General features: G+C 40.6%; 1 long non-coding RNA gene across 3 annotated transcripts in view; it reads left to right on the top strand.

Moving 5' to 3' along the window:
* Positions 1 to 1,815: 1,815 nt before the first annotated feature.
* The window catches only part of LOC128791699 (uncharacterized), a 144,875-nt gene continuing 129,332 nt past the window's right edge, over positions 1,816 to 17,358 (top strand). For all 3 annotated transcript variants that reach the window (XR_008432119.1, XR_008432117.1, XR_008432120.1), the window contains exons 1-3: positions 1,816 to 1,932; positions 3,288 to 3,397; positions 4,096 to 4,161. This is a non-coding gene — a long non-coding RNA (uncharacterized LOC128791699). The remainder of the gene's footprint in view (positions 1,933 to 3,287; positions 3,398 to 4,095; positions 4,162 to 17,358) is intronic.

The following is a 17,358-nucleotide window of genomic DNA, read 5'->3' on the forward strand; positions in this document are numbered from 1 at the left end:
TTTATATTTTACTACTATGACCAGGGAAACCCTTTGTAATAATGTGTTTAGTTCTTGTGACTAATTTTCTCAAAGAAAAACAAATACCTGTAACCTATTGTTATTCAACACTGTTTTACTTAAACCATACTCCACTTAAGAAACACCTGAAAACCATTTTTCCTCCCAGCCCTGCCTTTAAATAAATAGTTTTTAGTACAGGTGTGTGTTTAAGTCGCTAAGTCATGTGGTATTATTTCAATTACTTGGCTAGATGATTGAAAATGAGTAAAGTATAAAAGGAGAATACTTCAGTATAGAAAGGGAGATAAGAGAGAAGATAAATGTCTATAAAATTGTAAGTGGCACAGAGAAAAATAGAGAACAAAGTAATGGAATTCTTTTCCATAAGGTGTTGCATAAAATGAAAATACCTATGAGTGCCTAAAGTAAATGTGCAAGCACATGGGAGTAAGAAAACAACAAAATAAGTATCCCCGTACATGGTTGTGTTTCCTTCATTTCATGAGGTCCCTGAGCTACAAAACACTGGGTGTGAGGGTGCAGTCTGAAGGATTGTCACTTCAAACTTTTACTGTTCTTGTCCTCTTTCCTTGACTTTGCCACTGGTTAGCTGGAGACAGGTTACTGGGCCAGCTGGATCTTTGGTGTTGCCAAGTGTCTTGTTCTTTATTTACTGGATTTCAAGGTGTTCAGACAAATCATTCCTGCCTGTCAAATTTGCAGGTGCATGTTGTATGAAGCATCGCACAACTTATGCTTTCTAAAAATGTGAAAAGTAAATGGAAAAAAAAATTGTTTGTATGCTTTGCAGGGAGAGACTGAAAGATGGGGGGATTCTTGATATACTGGTCTAACTTCATCATGGTTCCTTGTGCTGCCTTTAATGCAGGTGACCTGAATCTGATGTGAATTAAGGATGGCACAAGAGTCCTTCCACACTGGGCTGACTTTGAGCAAAAGTCACAGTCAGAATGGGAGGAGTGGGTATCCCCAGGCTGGAATCTGACCTGGAAAACACCTCTACTGCTATTTCTGGCAATGGAATAGAGGCAGAGCCCCAAGATAAACCAGTGCTTCAGAATATGATTAAGAAGAAAGTTCCCTTCTTCTTCCTTTGTACCTACCCAAGGGTTCTAAATGCTTTGACTAGCTCAAGGGATACCTTGGGGCAAAGCATTGTTTGTGATTCTTGTACTTGGTGGGACAGACTTCTAGATTTCTCTGGGTTTAGAGGTGTTTTGAGTTGCTGTGTATAATGGAATTCTCCCTATCAGCTTCTTTCTTTCTCCGTTTTCTCCCTTGCCTCTCTCTGCTTAACAGACTGAGCCAATGGGGACCCTGGAGCTCTCTATGGCTGTTTTATTCATAGATTTAGCCCCTTTCTCAGTGCAGCAGCTTCATAAAATATTTCTCAAGGACAACTTTTCTCCCTAAAGGTTTGCTCAGCAGCAATGACTGTCTCATCTAGGTAATCTATTCTGATTAATTTGACTTTAGCTTTCTTGCTGCTCCAGTAGAGTCCAAATTTGTCAAGGACTTAAATATATATACACACATACACACCAGGGAAGTCTCACAAAAAAAAAAAAAAAAAAAAAAAAGAGCCAAAATACGGACCACAATGAACTGCCTTCTAATTTTATTAAGAGGCTCACTACCGCAGAGCGTGCAGCGCGGCTCTCCTTGTGTGCGTGCCCGCTGCGCTCCCGTCGTTAGTTCCCTTTCAGCCTCAGGCGCCGCGCAGTGCGGCCGCGCAGCCGGCAGGGGGCGCTGCCGCCGGCCGCGCGGGGCCCTCAGGGCGCGGCTGCGGCCCCCGCGCTGCGCTCGCCGGCAGCGGCCGACCCGGGCCGGGCCGGGGCTCGGCTCCAGCCGCAGCCGGGACGTGCAGCCGCCAAGGTGCTGCGCTGCAGGGGCTCGGGAGAGTCCCCGGTATGGACACAGGCTGGGGGTAAAGGGATCGAGAGCGGGACTGAGAGCGACCATGCCGGGAAGGGCCGGGAAGGTGTTTGGTGCATGGAAAGCTGCCCGTGAGCCAGCAGTGTGCGCTCACAGCCCAGAAAGCCAATTGCACCCCGGGCTGCAGCCAAAGCTCAGAAAGCCAATTGCACCCCGGGCTGCAGCCAAAGCTCAGAAAGCCAATTGCACCCCGGGCTGCAGCCAAAGCTCAGAAAGCCAATTGCACCCCGGGCTGCAGCCAAAGCAGCGCGTCCAGCAGGATGGGGAGGGGAGGGATGCTGCCCCTCTGCTCCCATCTGGTGACACCCCACCTGGAGCACCCGGCTCTGGGGTCCCAGCACAGGAAGGACATGGACCTGCTGGAGCGAGTCCAGAGGAGAGCCGTGAAGCTGGTCACACGGCTGGAGCACCTCTCCTAGAAGCAAAGGCTGAGAGTTTAGCCCGGAGAAGAGGTGGCTCCGGGGAGATCTTATTTCAGCTAGAGAAAAAGGCTTATGAGGAAGATGAGGGCAAACGTGTTAGCTGTTGTGACAGGACAAGGGGCAGTGGTTTAAACCTTTGAAAGAGGGTTTGCTTTAGATATGAAGAAGAAATTTTTTTACAATGGGGCTGATAAAACGGGTTTCCCAGAGAAGTGGATGCCCCATCCCTGAGAACATTCAAGGTCACTTTGGACAGGGTTCTGCACAACCTGACCTAGTTGAAGATGTCCCTGCACCTCAAAGTGGGAGTCAGACTAAGTGATCTTTAAAGGTCCCTTCCAACCCACACTATTCTGTTATTCCATGATTCTATGATCTTAATGTTATCCTACACCCTTTCCCCTCTCTGTATTTGCTTGTTTAGCTAGAAACTTGTCTATTTCTTGTAATCTGTTCTGGTAGAGGAACCTAGTTTTTATAAACCCTCCTACATAGGTCTTTCTTACCTGTACTCCTTGCTCATAAAACACACTTGTCCTTAAACAAGTCCTTATGTCTTGTTTAAGGACAACACACTTGTCCTTAAACAAGTCCTTATGTCCTTAAACATTTGGCCACTTTGCTGTCTTAGTTTAGCTTATTTAAGTAGGAATTGATAATGGAATTCATAAAGAAAGGAGTTAAATCTTTTCTGATATATATATATATATATATATATATATATATATATATAACCAATATAAGCATCACTTTCTTGCAGAACTAAAAGAAAAGCTGAGGTAAAATGCAAGAAGGGAGAAGACAGAGCACCCTTAAGGATGATGATAGGGTCTTGAATGATATCAGAAGCTGAAGCATAATGTGACTGGAAAACACCTTTACTGACAGGTTGTGATGAATTTCTAGGTCCCCAAGAAAATAAGTCAGTCTTCTATTCAGCTGTGGCTTCTCTGCCTCTCCTCCTGTACTGAATGCAAGTTTGAGTAAGGAAAGGAAACATGATGGGGGAAGTGAAGGTAAGCCTGGTTTTTGTCATACCCCATGAAGTATTAATAATGGAACGGCTGTGAGTTAACTAGAACACTTACAGGTATCTTTGTGAGGCTTTTAAGTTGGCAGTGAAAAAAAAAAATTCTCTACCCATGCCTTCAGAGGAAGTGGTTGTGGAGCTCATTGTGCAATTTCAGAAGAGGTGGCTATAAATCAGTTTTTGTTCCCTTTCCCCCCGTGGTGTCTGTCCCTACAGATGTGTGTGTGCCTGACCCCATGGTGTATGTGCCTCAGCTGGCCCCGTGATTCAGGTCCAGCCTGTGGCATGCTTTCACCTGGCCAGCTGCCTTTGCCACAAAAGCTTTTATGCTGTTGGTCAGCAGGTGAATACCTAACCCTGGTCTTATTGGTTAAGTGCTTGATGCCCTGAGCTACCATTTAATTCAGGTGGGACTGAAAGCATCCTTTTGCACAACCCCTGAGGATGTCCAGGCTTAAAAATGGGCCTGTGAGCTGTGATGGGTGACTCTCAAAAAGAGTCTCAAAGCTGGGATTAGAACATCTCACTGAAATAAGGGCTGATTCCCCAGAGCTCAGGAGGGCTGAGCCCTTGTGGGCTTTTTTGTCTTGGTTAGCAAAGAAAGGCAGATAAATTTCCCAGTGCCCTGACCTACAGAACTTTCCTGATTTACCATTTGGGTTGCTTTCTTCCTCTTTGTTCTAGGGTTGTCTGTAGCTTTGGAGGTTCTCCTCTCCAGGACTCTGTCTCATTCCCAAGGGCATACCAGAGGTGAGACTACCATGCCTTTTACATCACTTAGTGCTTTTGATATTGGCACTTCACTGCAAACAAGAAGATCATGAGAATTGATTCCAGCTAGAATGGGATAAGCAGACAGGGGCTGTTCAGAGAGGCAGACTCCAGATACTTGTCTATGTGGTACATTACCTTTCTTTACTTGTTCAAGGGCACCATTGAAAGGTGAATGCATTTGGAAGCATTAGCATTCCTCCACACCTTCTGAATAATTTTACTATTTTATAGCAGTTAATTTTGTTTGAATTTCTTCCTGTTGTTTTCTTTCCCAATCCCCACCACTTAGGAGGTCAACAGAAAGCTCCAGTTTGCCTCATATTTATTCAGTGACTTATTCAGATCAGCATCTGTCTCTTCAGACTTCTCACATTTAACCCCTTACTTTGGGTAGACTTTTGCTTCTAGGTTTGGAGATAATTCACAAAATGTCCTCTGCAGTCTGATTATGACATTGAATTTAGAGGAAGATTTCTGCTTCACAGGGTTGAAAATTATTCAAGGAAATGTTGTGTACTTGTTTTCTTTTCTGTTAGACATTTTGCACTTCCCACAGAATTATAACTTTAAAAGCAGTATGTTCTGTGTTATCATATCTAACTAAAGTAATTAAAAATATCTATAACATAGTGTTGATAGATTGAACCCAGGTTGTTCCCACAGGAATCAAATACTCAAATCAATACTTCTCTCCAAGCCAACGTTATTATTTTTAAGCAGCTTTTTATTGTTTAAAGAATGTGTATCTGACAGGAGTTGCCAGCCAGAGCTGTGTCTTAGGTAATAAACTAGTGTTCAAGTTGCCCAATAATTTTACATCCTGATTTTTTTTTTGGGAGGGGGAGAGGGGTGGGAAGGTTTGATTTTACTTCCTATTTGAACACAGTCTTTTAGTAAGACTTTCCTGCTGTTTGCCATGTACTTTTGCCTTGCAAGTGTTTGGGAGTCTTATTCTGAGGTGCACTTAGCTCTGAATAGCTGCTCTCAGTGTTTGGGCTGTGAGAAAAACACATTCCCTGTCCTTCTTGGGCTTCCCATGGTACTAAATGAAAGGGAAAGTGGTACAAGACATGTAGTTGAGGTGCCAGCTCTCATGGGACCTGTGGGGTTCATGCACTGTGGCACCAGGTCTGGTGGCTTCAGGATGAGCAGGAGGCAGCAGGCAGTCCCCACTGCAAGCACAGGATCTGAAATAAAACATGCAATAGGAATTCTCTGTAATATCTTCTCCTTGGTCCCCTGTGTCTGAACAGGCATGATAAATCCACTTTTTGCACAGTGTATAGATTTTTACCCTTCTGTTGTGTGCTCAGATATGCAGAGAGGACATATATGGTAGATATAGAATTGCAGATGCAGGCAATATTTTTAACCCAAAATATTTTTCTCACTGAAGAAAAAGTCTGCATTTATCAAAGATTTCAATTAAGGGGTTTCTGGTTTGTCTTCCACAAAAGAGGATTATGTGAATATTTAGCTTTAACATTTGTTCTATGATTTTTTTTTAAACAATGCCTCTGTTGGGAATTTGCTAAATTTTTAAACACATTAATCTATAAATATTGGAATTACATCAGACACTTCTGTCACTCCCAAAAAGGTTACTCTCCTTTCTAACAATTTAAGAAGGACTTAGGAACAAAAACTTCCCATACCTAAATTTCTCTAATTTTAAGAATTGACCTTCAGTGACTCTTTTAATACAAAACAAATGTATAAGTTGAGGAGTCAGCTTTTTATTCCTTCTAGTGCTTCTCTGGAGTGATTGTCTACAGCTGATACCAAATTCAAATATTATTCCTAAAATTATGAATTAGAAAATTTAATTAGGAATTTGATACTTGAAATTTTGTTTTCATTTGATTTAAGCCTACCTTATTTTATGAGAGCAAATGCAACAGCAGACTGTAGAGGGATCCCAATTTTTGATTAAAGAAAATTTTTATTTGTTTTAAGGCACAGGAAGAGTCTAGTGGTGAACAATATTTATTAGTACTGTCATTTGCAATTAGGGCCAATGTATAAGTGTGTCATCTAGGTAACTAGATGAGTGCTAGATTAAGAGTGCTGGAGAATTAAGGTCTTGATTTTCAGAACAGTCTGTTGATTGAAGAACTTTGTTTATTGTGCTTGTAAACTCAGCCTTTGTTTAAGAAGAGTAAATATTTTTACAGATGTAAACACACGGCCCATTGTGTGGTGATAGAATTCAGATGAATACCTTCCCTGGACTATGCTTGAATGTCTGTATTATTTTTCATTATCATTTCCTTCCAAGGATGACACTTGCTGCTTTGGCCAGGGAAACAGCAACTTCCTTTCACAGTTTCCATCTTCATTTGTAAAGAGGTGCATACTTTGATTTAGGAATTATTGCAACTAAATGATGGGGAGGGAAAAATTAATGACATCGTCACCATGTCTGGAATTGTCCAGAGAAAAAATACACTGTGCTATGGTGTCCTCATCTTTATTATGTCTAGTGGAGACCCAGGGAATCTGTGCTGGCTCAGGACAAGAGTTGGGAGGAGCACAGCCAAGGTCTCTGCACAGAAGGAGCACAGAGGAGGTGCTCTGCAGATGCTTTCCCACATTTCCAGAAGGAGCATGCACTGCAGAAGGCAAAACTAATGGAGGGGTCTCTTAATAATTCTCTACCTAAAAGTAGAGAGTATCTGGGAGTAACTTTGTACATGATTTGTGAAATTTCTCAGCATGAATGGTCTTCTGTGAGGGTTTAAATTTGTTTCTTCATGAAGCTGCCTGCATCTGTAGAATTGGTTGAGATTTTGTATGGCCCTGTGTTTTTGGAGTCAGGGATTTTTTGGTTATTTTCCACCCCCAAGGCCCCCCCTGCCCAAGTATTCTTTAAACCCTAATAAAACCTTGTTGGCTTTTGCAAAGAGAATTTCCTACCACTCAAAGACAGATCAAGACAAGATTTTGTTTCTGAGAATGTGACATTTGACATGAAGACAAGACCACATTCTTCTGAGGATAATACAATCTCAGGACTATATTCCTGGTGCGTGACTGGATGTTTTCACCAAAAAAGAATTGCTCGTTTAACTTTGAGAAAAAGAGTTAAAGCAGCATTTTCTTGTGTGGGGATGGTGCCTAATATTGCTTTTATGGCAACATGCAGCCACAAAGGAGTATAACTGATGGATAATTAGTAGATGTGAGATGGATATATGACCTTATGTCCTAAAGACAAATTCTTGTCCATTATCACTTGATCATATGAGCTGTCTGGAGAGAAGCATTTGGGGTTCTGAGATTGCTGAAGACCTCCATTGTGTCGTTCTTGTGTTTGATGCTTTGCAGAGCACCTTCTCCCACTCTGTGTCTTAAGCTTACCATACAGGACACAGAAAGAAAAAAATCCTTATTTTTTTGCTACACCTGTCCTCCACTTATGAGGGGGAAAACTCCTTCATTCCCGTTGTCAGGGCAAGATTTATCCTGTAGAATGCAAGCTTTATGGATATTTTTTCTTTGCTTGCTTTTTAAAATTGAATGCTAGGAGTGATTTCTCTAAGAATGCAGAGAGCAACCAGCCTGGAATACCAAAATATGGCACCTTCTTAATTAACCAAGCAATCATCAACTTGATCGAATCTCTTTGAAGTTTTCCAGCAACTACGTGCACGCCATATGCAAAGAGATCAGTAATGTGGAATGGCAGTGCTGGCAGTAAGGTCAGCTTCTTGATCAATAATAACTCAGCCTGAGCAGACATTTAATCTGAAAGAAAGAAGTCATCTCCAATCAGGTCCTTTAAAAGATCAAGCAACAAAATCTAATCACTGATTACCAAATATGTAGTCATGCAGTGACCTTGGTTACTATTGTTTAATCACATGTTATTAGCTAATTCCTTTTAACTCCAGCTTGTGAATTAGATTTTGTCCTAATTATTATTACAACTGTTAAAGAAGGAAGACATTACAGTTTATATGACACTGACTTAATAGACCAGAGATAGCAAAATCAAATCCAAAATGTTTCTGTGAGGCTGAGTCTTTCTGTCTCCATATAATTCCTAACAAATCTTTCTTCAGCCTTTTCTTAAGGACCTCTAGTGCTGGACAATCCCCAGCTTCTCAACATAGCAGAATGTTATACCATATCTTTATCTCATACACAGTGAGAAAGTAAGGAATATGTCCTTTCAAGGGTACACTGAAGCAGAGCATCTCACTATCAAACATCATCAGTGTTAACAATGAACCAAATGCTAGAAGTTGCTTAAAATCAGAGAATGTGACACAATAGTGTTGATATCACTGATGACTTGGTTAATTTTTAAGAGCATATTGTAAGGGGACCAGTTCACGGTGGGTAGCAGTAAAAGAGGCAGCAGCCTAAATAAAAGTGAGGGAGAATGGTGTTCAGTTCCAGATTCACCTTGCTGTTATAAGGTGACTTGTTTCCCTCAGTTCTGGCTGACCAGGGGTTAATAGGAGATAGGAAATCACTTTGAATTTCCCAAACACTATATCCAGAAGAGACTATTGAGAATGCCCAGAGTTAATGAAGATGCAGGTAATTCAAATTGCTTCTGTATTTGAAAAAGAACCAAACAACAAAACTAACAAACAAAATAAAATAAACCCACACCTGACTTGGGATAACAATAATCTACTGGCTCACAGGGAGACAGTATTTTAAGGCCAACATTAAATCCAGGATTATGAAAATAAGATTTTGATGTGACTGTTGAATCCCAGCTCTAGTGTCCAGAATGTGTTAGGTGATAACCTGCAATAAAACTACTGTTTTCTACTTTTTTTTTTTTTTTTAATTTAGGCTAGAATTGTGCTTTGTAGTTTACTTTTTTGTATCCCATGTGTTTCAAACTGCATAAAAGCATGATATGAAGATAAAGCAATTGTAGCTTTGCTTCCTTTTGAAGCCTATGAGAAGGTGAAAATACAGATCCCCACAGATCAGTCCTCCTGTTTGGCGTCTTTTGGCCGAGCCAGCTGCCCCAGCTGCACTCAACAAGTGGCCTGTTCTCTATCAAGCACCAAAAAGATACAAAGATGCTTTTACTCTCTGACAATTTTTGGAAGGCGTTACCTCAGCAGAATCAAGTAGTGCTTCCCATGGCTGAGCAAGGACAATTGAGAACAAGCACCAAAATGTGGTGGCATCTTAGCAGGGGGAATTCCAGCAGCTCCTGACTGTGCTTGTTCTTTCAGAAGAGCCCCTTGGTGAGCTGTAGCTGCCATGGTGGTCTCTCCAAACCCCTGGGTGTGAAACACACATGTGACAGCTGTGTGCCAGGTGTGTCCAGAGGCTCTTGTGCCAGGACCAGTGTCAGTGCTGGTCTGCAGCAGGACTTTCTGTGTGCCTTTCATGTTCCTGTGGGAGAATCTGCCTGTCTGCCAGCTTCACCTGCACTTGCTTATTTCTTACACACTCTACTAACCCTTGCTTGTGGTATTCTGAGCCCAAAAATGTGTCTGCAGTTTTTTTCCAAGCATATCAACTGTTCTCACCTGAACTGCCACCTAACTCAGTGTGCTTTGCCTCTGTCTCCTTTGACCATAACTCAGTTACACAGACCTCTGTTACGTTACTCTTTGACCATTATTTCAGTAACACAATAGAGCTCTACTGACACTGGCTTCCTCTTAAGGGCAGTACTGACCCATTTCATGTCTTAAAATTCAGCAGTGATCCATGACAGGCTGCGCCAGGCATAAATTAGAAATTTGTGTCTTTTGAAGAAAAAAATGAGAGAGATATTAACTAGATCTTGTTCAATTAAAGTTGGCAATTGGTAACTATTTTTGTTTGTTTGTTTTGAAATCTTGACATCAGACTGCTTATGTATTACAGTGTTTTTTTTTATGACAGGAAATTTCTGAGTTGCTCTCAGAATTTTGGGTTTTAAATTGTTATTTTCACAAAAAATTTAAAAAAGGGGCTCTGATGCCTGCCATATCAGAGTCACACAGTTCATGATGTAGCTAAGGAAAGTGATTTCAGGTTCTTCTTGGTAATCTTGAGAGATATCACTCTACTACTTTATGGCTCAGCCATCCAACTGGGAAAGCTATGTATAAATCAAGATCACAAGCAAAGTTAAATGATGCCTCAGTGGGTATATTCTGTGCAAAAACTTATTTTCTGTATTTTATCTTTCCTTCAGCTGGCTGTCCTAGTAGACAGTCACACTGGGATTTCATTTTATATGAAAAGAGAAAATAACTTTTACTGAAGGACTCATTGTGACTTAGCCTTGCAAATCTGCAAATATTAGACCTCAATTGTACTGAAATCTGGAAGATTGATCTTGCAGAAGCCAATGTTATAACCCCAAACAAATTTATATGCTGTTTGCTGTGTCCTCTGGCCAGGGACTAAAATGAGTCACATGTTTGTTTTAGTGCATCTTTTAAATGTTTTAAATGTTTTATGCATGGTTATTGAACCATGCAGATGAAGTTTTGGTAAGCAAAGATTTTAGGAATACTTTAAATACTGATTTCATAGCTGATAACTAATTTTAGTGATTTTAGTCAGAATTGGTTAAATTTATCCAGGTTTTCAGCCATCTGTCTAAAGTCAAAACTAGAAGGAAAGGGAGGAGTCGACCCACAGCAAGCTCTGCAAAGTTGGTTTTGGTTTATTGTCAGATAACCCAAAATATAGTGTTTGATTCCATATATGTAGTGTTTGATTCCACAAAAAGATTTCATATAGTGTTTGATTCCACAAAAAGATTTCTATGGGAAACGTTTTTTTTTTCCTGTCATTTCATATTGTATGTTTTCTTTTTGTTGGGGTAATATGTTTATTCCCTTATTGAGAGTGGAACTGAATTCTCTGTTCTCAGTATGGTTAAGGGTTGTTGTGGTTGCTCAAAAGGATGGATGTTTTTGATGTGCAGGATCTATTAGCCCCTGGGTACCTTTTCTCCTCTGATTCAGCACAGCTAAGTGTTAACAATGTCTCCTGGGTAAGGGAAAAAGTAACCTTTTTGCTTAGCTGGTGCTGTTGGAGCATCTGTTTTCCTTTTATATTTATTGTATATTGTGACACCGCAACATAGATATATAAACAGAGTGGATATTACTAGGAACTGTGTATGTGTGTTTGCATGTCCTTGTGTATGCATTGAACAGGAATTTTTCCCAGAAATACATTAATTTTTGTTACATTGAAATATTGGCAGGGAAAAAAGCCAGCAGAGGCTTTAACCCTCTAGGGTGCTGTCTGTCTACATATGCAATCTCCCTCTGAAGTGCCCTGGGCTAAGCGAAGCACATCATAGCAGGGGAAGCTAGAAAAGGCAGCAGATCTTGTTCCTGTGCACCAACCTGACATTTTATATCCCAGATGGTAGTTTTATGGGCCATTATGATGCTTCAGACTGACTCAATAGGTGAAATGAAAGAATGAAAATAGTCCTATTGCCAAAAAAAAAAAAAAAAAAAAAGAAAAAGAAAGAAGAAAGGTTGTTTTGGGAGCTCAAGAACTGGCCCTCAATAGGGCTGAGTAAGTCACAGACCAACTGCTGTGATTTATGTGATGGTACAGTGTGATTAACTTTCCCTGGGATCATTAGAGAGTCTCTGTGGGTGGTGCTGTGCCAGTTACTGTTCTCAGCTGGAAGGAGGATCAGCAATAAACAGACAGATGGGGGGAAAAGAGGAGAAGGAAATTCTTAATCAGAAGAATTTTTAGATTAAATCTGCACAGATTTTAGGTCAAGTAAAAAAGTGCTTACTTTCTTAATCTCAGGAACTTCAGTCATCTTTCTCTGTAACAGCAGGATGCGGGAGATCTGTCACCCAGCTTTAAGTCCTTGTCTGTAGTTTGCAGAGGTCTTGAGCAAGCTGTAGCAGTGCCAAGTACAGTTATACCCAGCCCACTTCCAGACCCACCATGAGCATGTTTGCAGCAGAGGGTTGGGTATGTGTGTGTCACAACTGTTCTGTGGGGTGGTGGAGAAAGTAGCCAGGATGTGTGGGTAGGTCGGTACTTCACTGCTTGGCCTTTTCAGTGATGAAAGTTTAAAATGAAATCAGATGAATTTCACTGTGACAGGACTGTAACTTGTATTTGACACTAACTCATGGCATCTGCTACTGGTTTACTGCTAAACTGGGCTTAGAAAGAAAAGCTTCCACAGTCACTAATGGGTGTCCTTGAGCTGTACCCTTTTATGTATTGAATATCTCCAAATGCAAAGACTTAAAAACTTCCCTGGGAAACTTGTGCTGCTGCTCAGTCATCCTCACAGAGAAGAAGTGTTTCCTGATGTTCAGATTATGTTTCAGCATTTCAGTTTGTGCTGAAACACAGACTTTCAGTTTGTGATTGTTGCTTTTTGTCTTGTCACTGGTTACTACTGAGAAGAACCAGGTCCATCTTTATACCCTTTAGGTGTAAAAGGTGTACTCTTTGCACTCTCCTTTCAGGTACTTATACACTTCGATCCTCCTGAGCTTTCTCTTCTCCAGGCTGAAAGCCCCATCTTTCTCCGCCTTTCCATATAGGAGAGTTGCCACAGTCCCTTCATACCATTGTGGCCCTTTGATGGATTCTATCCAATATGTCATGTCTCTCTTGTAGAGGGAAGCTCAGAACTGAACACTATTCCAGGGGTGTCCTCACCAGTGCTGAGCTTGCCCTCCACTTGCCCAGGCAGCCCACACTTGCCTTCACTCTGGTAAGGGCATATTGCAAGCTAAGTTGTGCTTTTTAGTTATGTTGGTTTTGAAGTTCACAGTCACGTAGCGGTAATCTGTGCTCCAGAGGCCTGGGGTGTGCTGAGCTGGCTGAAAGCACACCCTGCAGCTTTTGAACACTTTTCATTGCTTCAATCTGCTCTCCTACCCCTCAGTTTGCCCTCTGCTATTGTGTCTTTTGCAAAGCCTGCCTGTATATTGTCTACCACTGACAGAAAGGCTGTGGCACAGTGTAGAAGGTTTTTACATTCAGACAATCAGGATGAGTTTAGGAAGAATCAATGCAGGGGCAGCAAACTGTGAAATCACTAATAAAAAGGACTAATTCTGTAAAAGAATACAGCAATTCATGTTAGAACATTTCCTCTGGAGAAGGCTCTGCAACCTCAGTTTTGAAAGTGGGGTGATCTTTCAAATAGCATTGTAACATTTTACACTGAGGATGTAAACCTTCAGGCTGTATGCAGTAGTGGATGATAAACAGTCATGTTTAGCTGAGTCCTTTTTCCTAAAATCTTGTAATTACTTAACAGTATGTTTTATATTTTAATATTTCTAAGTGCAGAGATAATGATTGAAAAATCATTGTTATAACAGTATATGGCATAATAGCCACTCATATATGTCTTTATGATATCTATGCCATCCAATTAAACTTATAAACCTCTTTACTAATTGATCTCCATCGGACATAAATCTCTCTCAAGTAGACATCATTGTAATAAATCATGGTTAAAACACCAGACCACAAAAAATGTTTCTTGTGCTTGTCTCAGTGTAGAATTTCAGTTTTACGTGGTTTGTTCCATAGCATCATTCACAGGGATGTCTGCAAGTCCAGTTTTCCCTCTCAAGGGCCCAGAACTGAAGATACTTGCATCTGGATCAGTGACAGGTCTGAGATTTGCTGTCTTGTGAACCATTGGAGATAGACACTGCAGCTTGCTGTCATTCAAAATCATGACTCGGTATTTCCCAACAAGATAAGGTTTTGGTTTCAAGGTCCCTCTATTCAGGAAATGTGAGTCTTCGTATACCTGAATTATTGCCTATGGAATATAGAAAGCTTTAAAACTTGCTATTTGTCATTTCCCTCCATCTGATGCTTTTATGGTTATCTTTTACTATAGTAATAGTGCTTTAATTTGTACATTGAGAATTTAAGGAGCATAAAGACACTAGTCTTTCTGTAAGGCATATAGCTCTTCTGAATGCTGTCTTGTCCCTAGGTTGTGTTTTTCTCACTGCCACAGATAATCATATAAATTTTCCATTTCTGGTTATTTTTATCTTTTCTTATATGTCATATCTTAGTTTTCTTCTGAATTTGATATGCTTCTCAAGTTGTGAGATTGATAAAACTTCAATATTTAGGGTTTTAAGCAACTCAAAAGTCACAAAGTCAAGTGAAGAAAATGGAAGAACTGCATGAATATTCTTAGTAGTTTAAAGGGAAAAGCCCATTCATTAAAGAGGAGACAAAGCTCAGGGTGAGTGAGACTGGGGACACTGAATAGTCGCTTCTGCTCCAATCAGTATTAAATGACACACATGAAGTAGAACCAAGAAGGACCAAAGATTATTGCCCTTCCTTGCTTCCTCTTTCCTACCCTGTACTAACTCACATTTGCTTCAGAGGAACTTTTACTCAAGTCTCCTCAGACAGGAGATAAAAAATGAACCAAATCCTTCTTCACTGTGGGTGGAAAAAATAAAAAAGCATTTTCTTGCTCTTCTGTTTTAAATATTGCTGTTTACTTCCTTTACCTTTTACATAGTTTGTCCAAATGAGAACATTCAGTTTCGGACCTCTTGGACTGTTCCATCAGTTAATATACTGATTTTTTTTTTTTTCTGGACTTCAAATTTAAAAAAGAAAACAAAAACATGATCAAACCAAATCTGATGATATACACCAAAGTGTGTTGCTTGGTTGTGTCTCTTTTGCAGTCGGACAGTCTTCTGGAAAATTGGTAATTTGCACAGCCCTCACAGTGGCAGGCAAATCCTCACTACTAAAACAGACCTTGCTGAAGAGTCCTGCATCACTCTGAACTGAAAATTATCTCTGTTGTCTGAGCAACATTATCATTCAAATTTCTGACCTAAGTCAAGTAAAGTCTTACTTGAATAATGGATCTTATCAGTATTGTTTGCCTTGTGCAGTGCAAATGGGTACATGGCATGAGAGAGAATTAAGATTATGTTTATAGATTACTATAAGCCTTTTAGACTACATATGCTTAGGACCTGATCATGACCTATCAGTAATTTTGCAGAGGGTCCTTACCTGGAAAGGAAATGCAGATGATGAGTTTTAAGTGGAGCTACTTAATCCATTCCCCACTTACATCTGAGCTATACAGAATGCTGGTGTTGGTTCTCATGAGCCTTAACAATTTGCTTAGATCTGCTTCTTAGCAGACCTTGTGACACTATCCAGACAGTTTTCAACTCCAAGTCTCATCTTCTGTATTTTAAAAATCATTGTTCTATCTTTATTGTGATGGAGGTCTAGCAGGGAATGGGGACATTGTATCACTTTGTGCAGTAATGGATGAAAGGAAGAGGAATCATCTATAATTTGTTTCTCCATGCAGGCAAGTCAAGCTAAGTTATGATGAGAGCGGTGCAGCAGTCATGATCACCTACTGTTTTATAGCTGATGTGATTGTTTTTATGAAGCCTATAACATTTTTAACAGTGCTGTTGTGCTGATCATTGTTCTTGTCTCAGCAGAACAATATTACTACAGTAAAGTTAATTCAACTTGCAGGCAGGGCATGCTGCTGACAGAGTGTAAGAAGAAATCTCACAGAGAACTCTTTTCCCTTATTCAGATGTGGTCAGGGGACAAGAGAGTGCAGGGACACTGTTCAGTTGGTCAAACCCTTCAATGAATTATTCAAAGATGTTTTCTTATCCTTTTGGCAAGGTGACGAACAGTTCTGCCACATTTCAGACAGATAGCAACCTGCCATTTAGCTTGACTTCAGCTTTTGTTATTCACACAGTGTTTGGGTGAAGGGCACAAGCGTGGATAAAAATAAAGACTGGAAGTAAAGGTTTGGGTTTTTTTTCCCCCATTGATCATTCTGAATTCTTCAAAGTGCTGCTTTGCAGAAGGTTGCAGAGGAGTCATCATAGTGCTGGCTACAGCAGCCCCCAGCAGAAGAAAAAGGCAGATGTGTGGCAAAGAGGGGGCAGACAGTACATCCCTCATTCTTCCAGCTCCTTAACACATGGTTTTTCTGCTTGAGTCCTACTGGCCCTCATTTGACTGCTCTCTTGGTTACTCCTATTTCTCATCTGAATTGCAGCAGAACATGACTTGTAAACAAATGAGTAACATCTTCCTAGCATGTGGTGAGGTCAGGTGCTGTGCTTGCCCCTCTGCTATGTTGGTGGTCCTGCTGAAAAAGCTTTCCTATCTTCTACAACTCCCCAGACAGCTCAGTGATCTTTATCACTGGGGTAAGATGAAAGATAAAATCAGCCTACTTCTCTGGTCCTCGGATATTGCTCATGTCATCTGACTGTCTCCCTGCCTATTCTTTACTGTTGGGAGGAAAGAGGTAAAAGTAGATTTGGCAAGAAGAGAATAGTTTTTGGTCAAAGTGACCTTGCAGTTTAGAATGCTAAAAATGTTGGTGTGGGAAAACTCCATTTATTGTGCCTAGTGTTGTTCATCCTCTGCCTGTTTTGAGAAGTAGAATTCCTGTGTAGGGATAACACACTCTCACAGACATGCTTGAGGTCATAGAAGCACAGCCTTGAGATGAACTACGTGTGTGAAGCCCTTTGATGTATTGGAAAAGGCATCGGACCCTGGCCCCTACTGTCCGCTAGGGTGAGCTGAGCCTAACAGAGCCTGTGTCCCCGTGTGGCTCTGCCACCTGGCATTGCTAGTGAGGTAATGACATAAATGTACTCTTTGCATTTCAGCTCTGTTTTGGTGGTCACCCTGGTAACCTGTACCTGTTGATTTGTACAACTCTCATTTACTTTGATGATACCTTAGACCTTTTTGGTTCAAAGTCAGTGAAGTTAGACTGGTTAAAAAAGTTTCTTATTTCCCTTATTACTTTTTCTGCAGTGTGACCTCCACCATTTTTGCTTACCACCATATGTCTGCTGCTGACTTAAATAGAAGTCCAGTATATGCTTTGACAGTTGTCCTGGTGTTTTGGTCCCAGAAGGATTTTAAAATCCCCTTTTTTTTTTTTTTTTTTTTTTTTTTTATTTTTAAAATCAGTGTTACTTAGTCTAATAAAGGATATTAATTCTAAAAAACGAGAAAAAATAGACAAGCCTTATGAACCTTGACGTAGATGGAATTTGATGTTCTGGAGGAAGGTGAAGAGGAAGCTACTGTGTTTTTCTCTTGCCCTTCATCTTCTGGGAATTATTACTGGGAAAACTTGTCACTTTCTGAAATTCATCTGGGTTTAGTTTTTTGCTGCTT

The sequence above is a fragment of the Vidua chalybeata genome, chromosome 1 (assembly GCF_026979565.1).
Source record: "Vidua chalybeata isolate OUT-0048 chromosome 1, bVidCha1 merged haplotype, whole genome shotgun sequence".
NCBI lineage: Eukaryota > Metazoa > Chordata > Aves > Passeriformes > Viduidae > Vidua > Vidua chalybeata.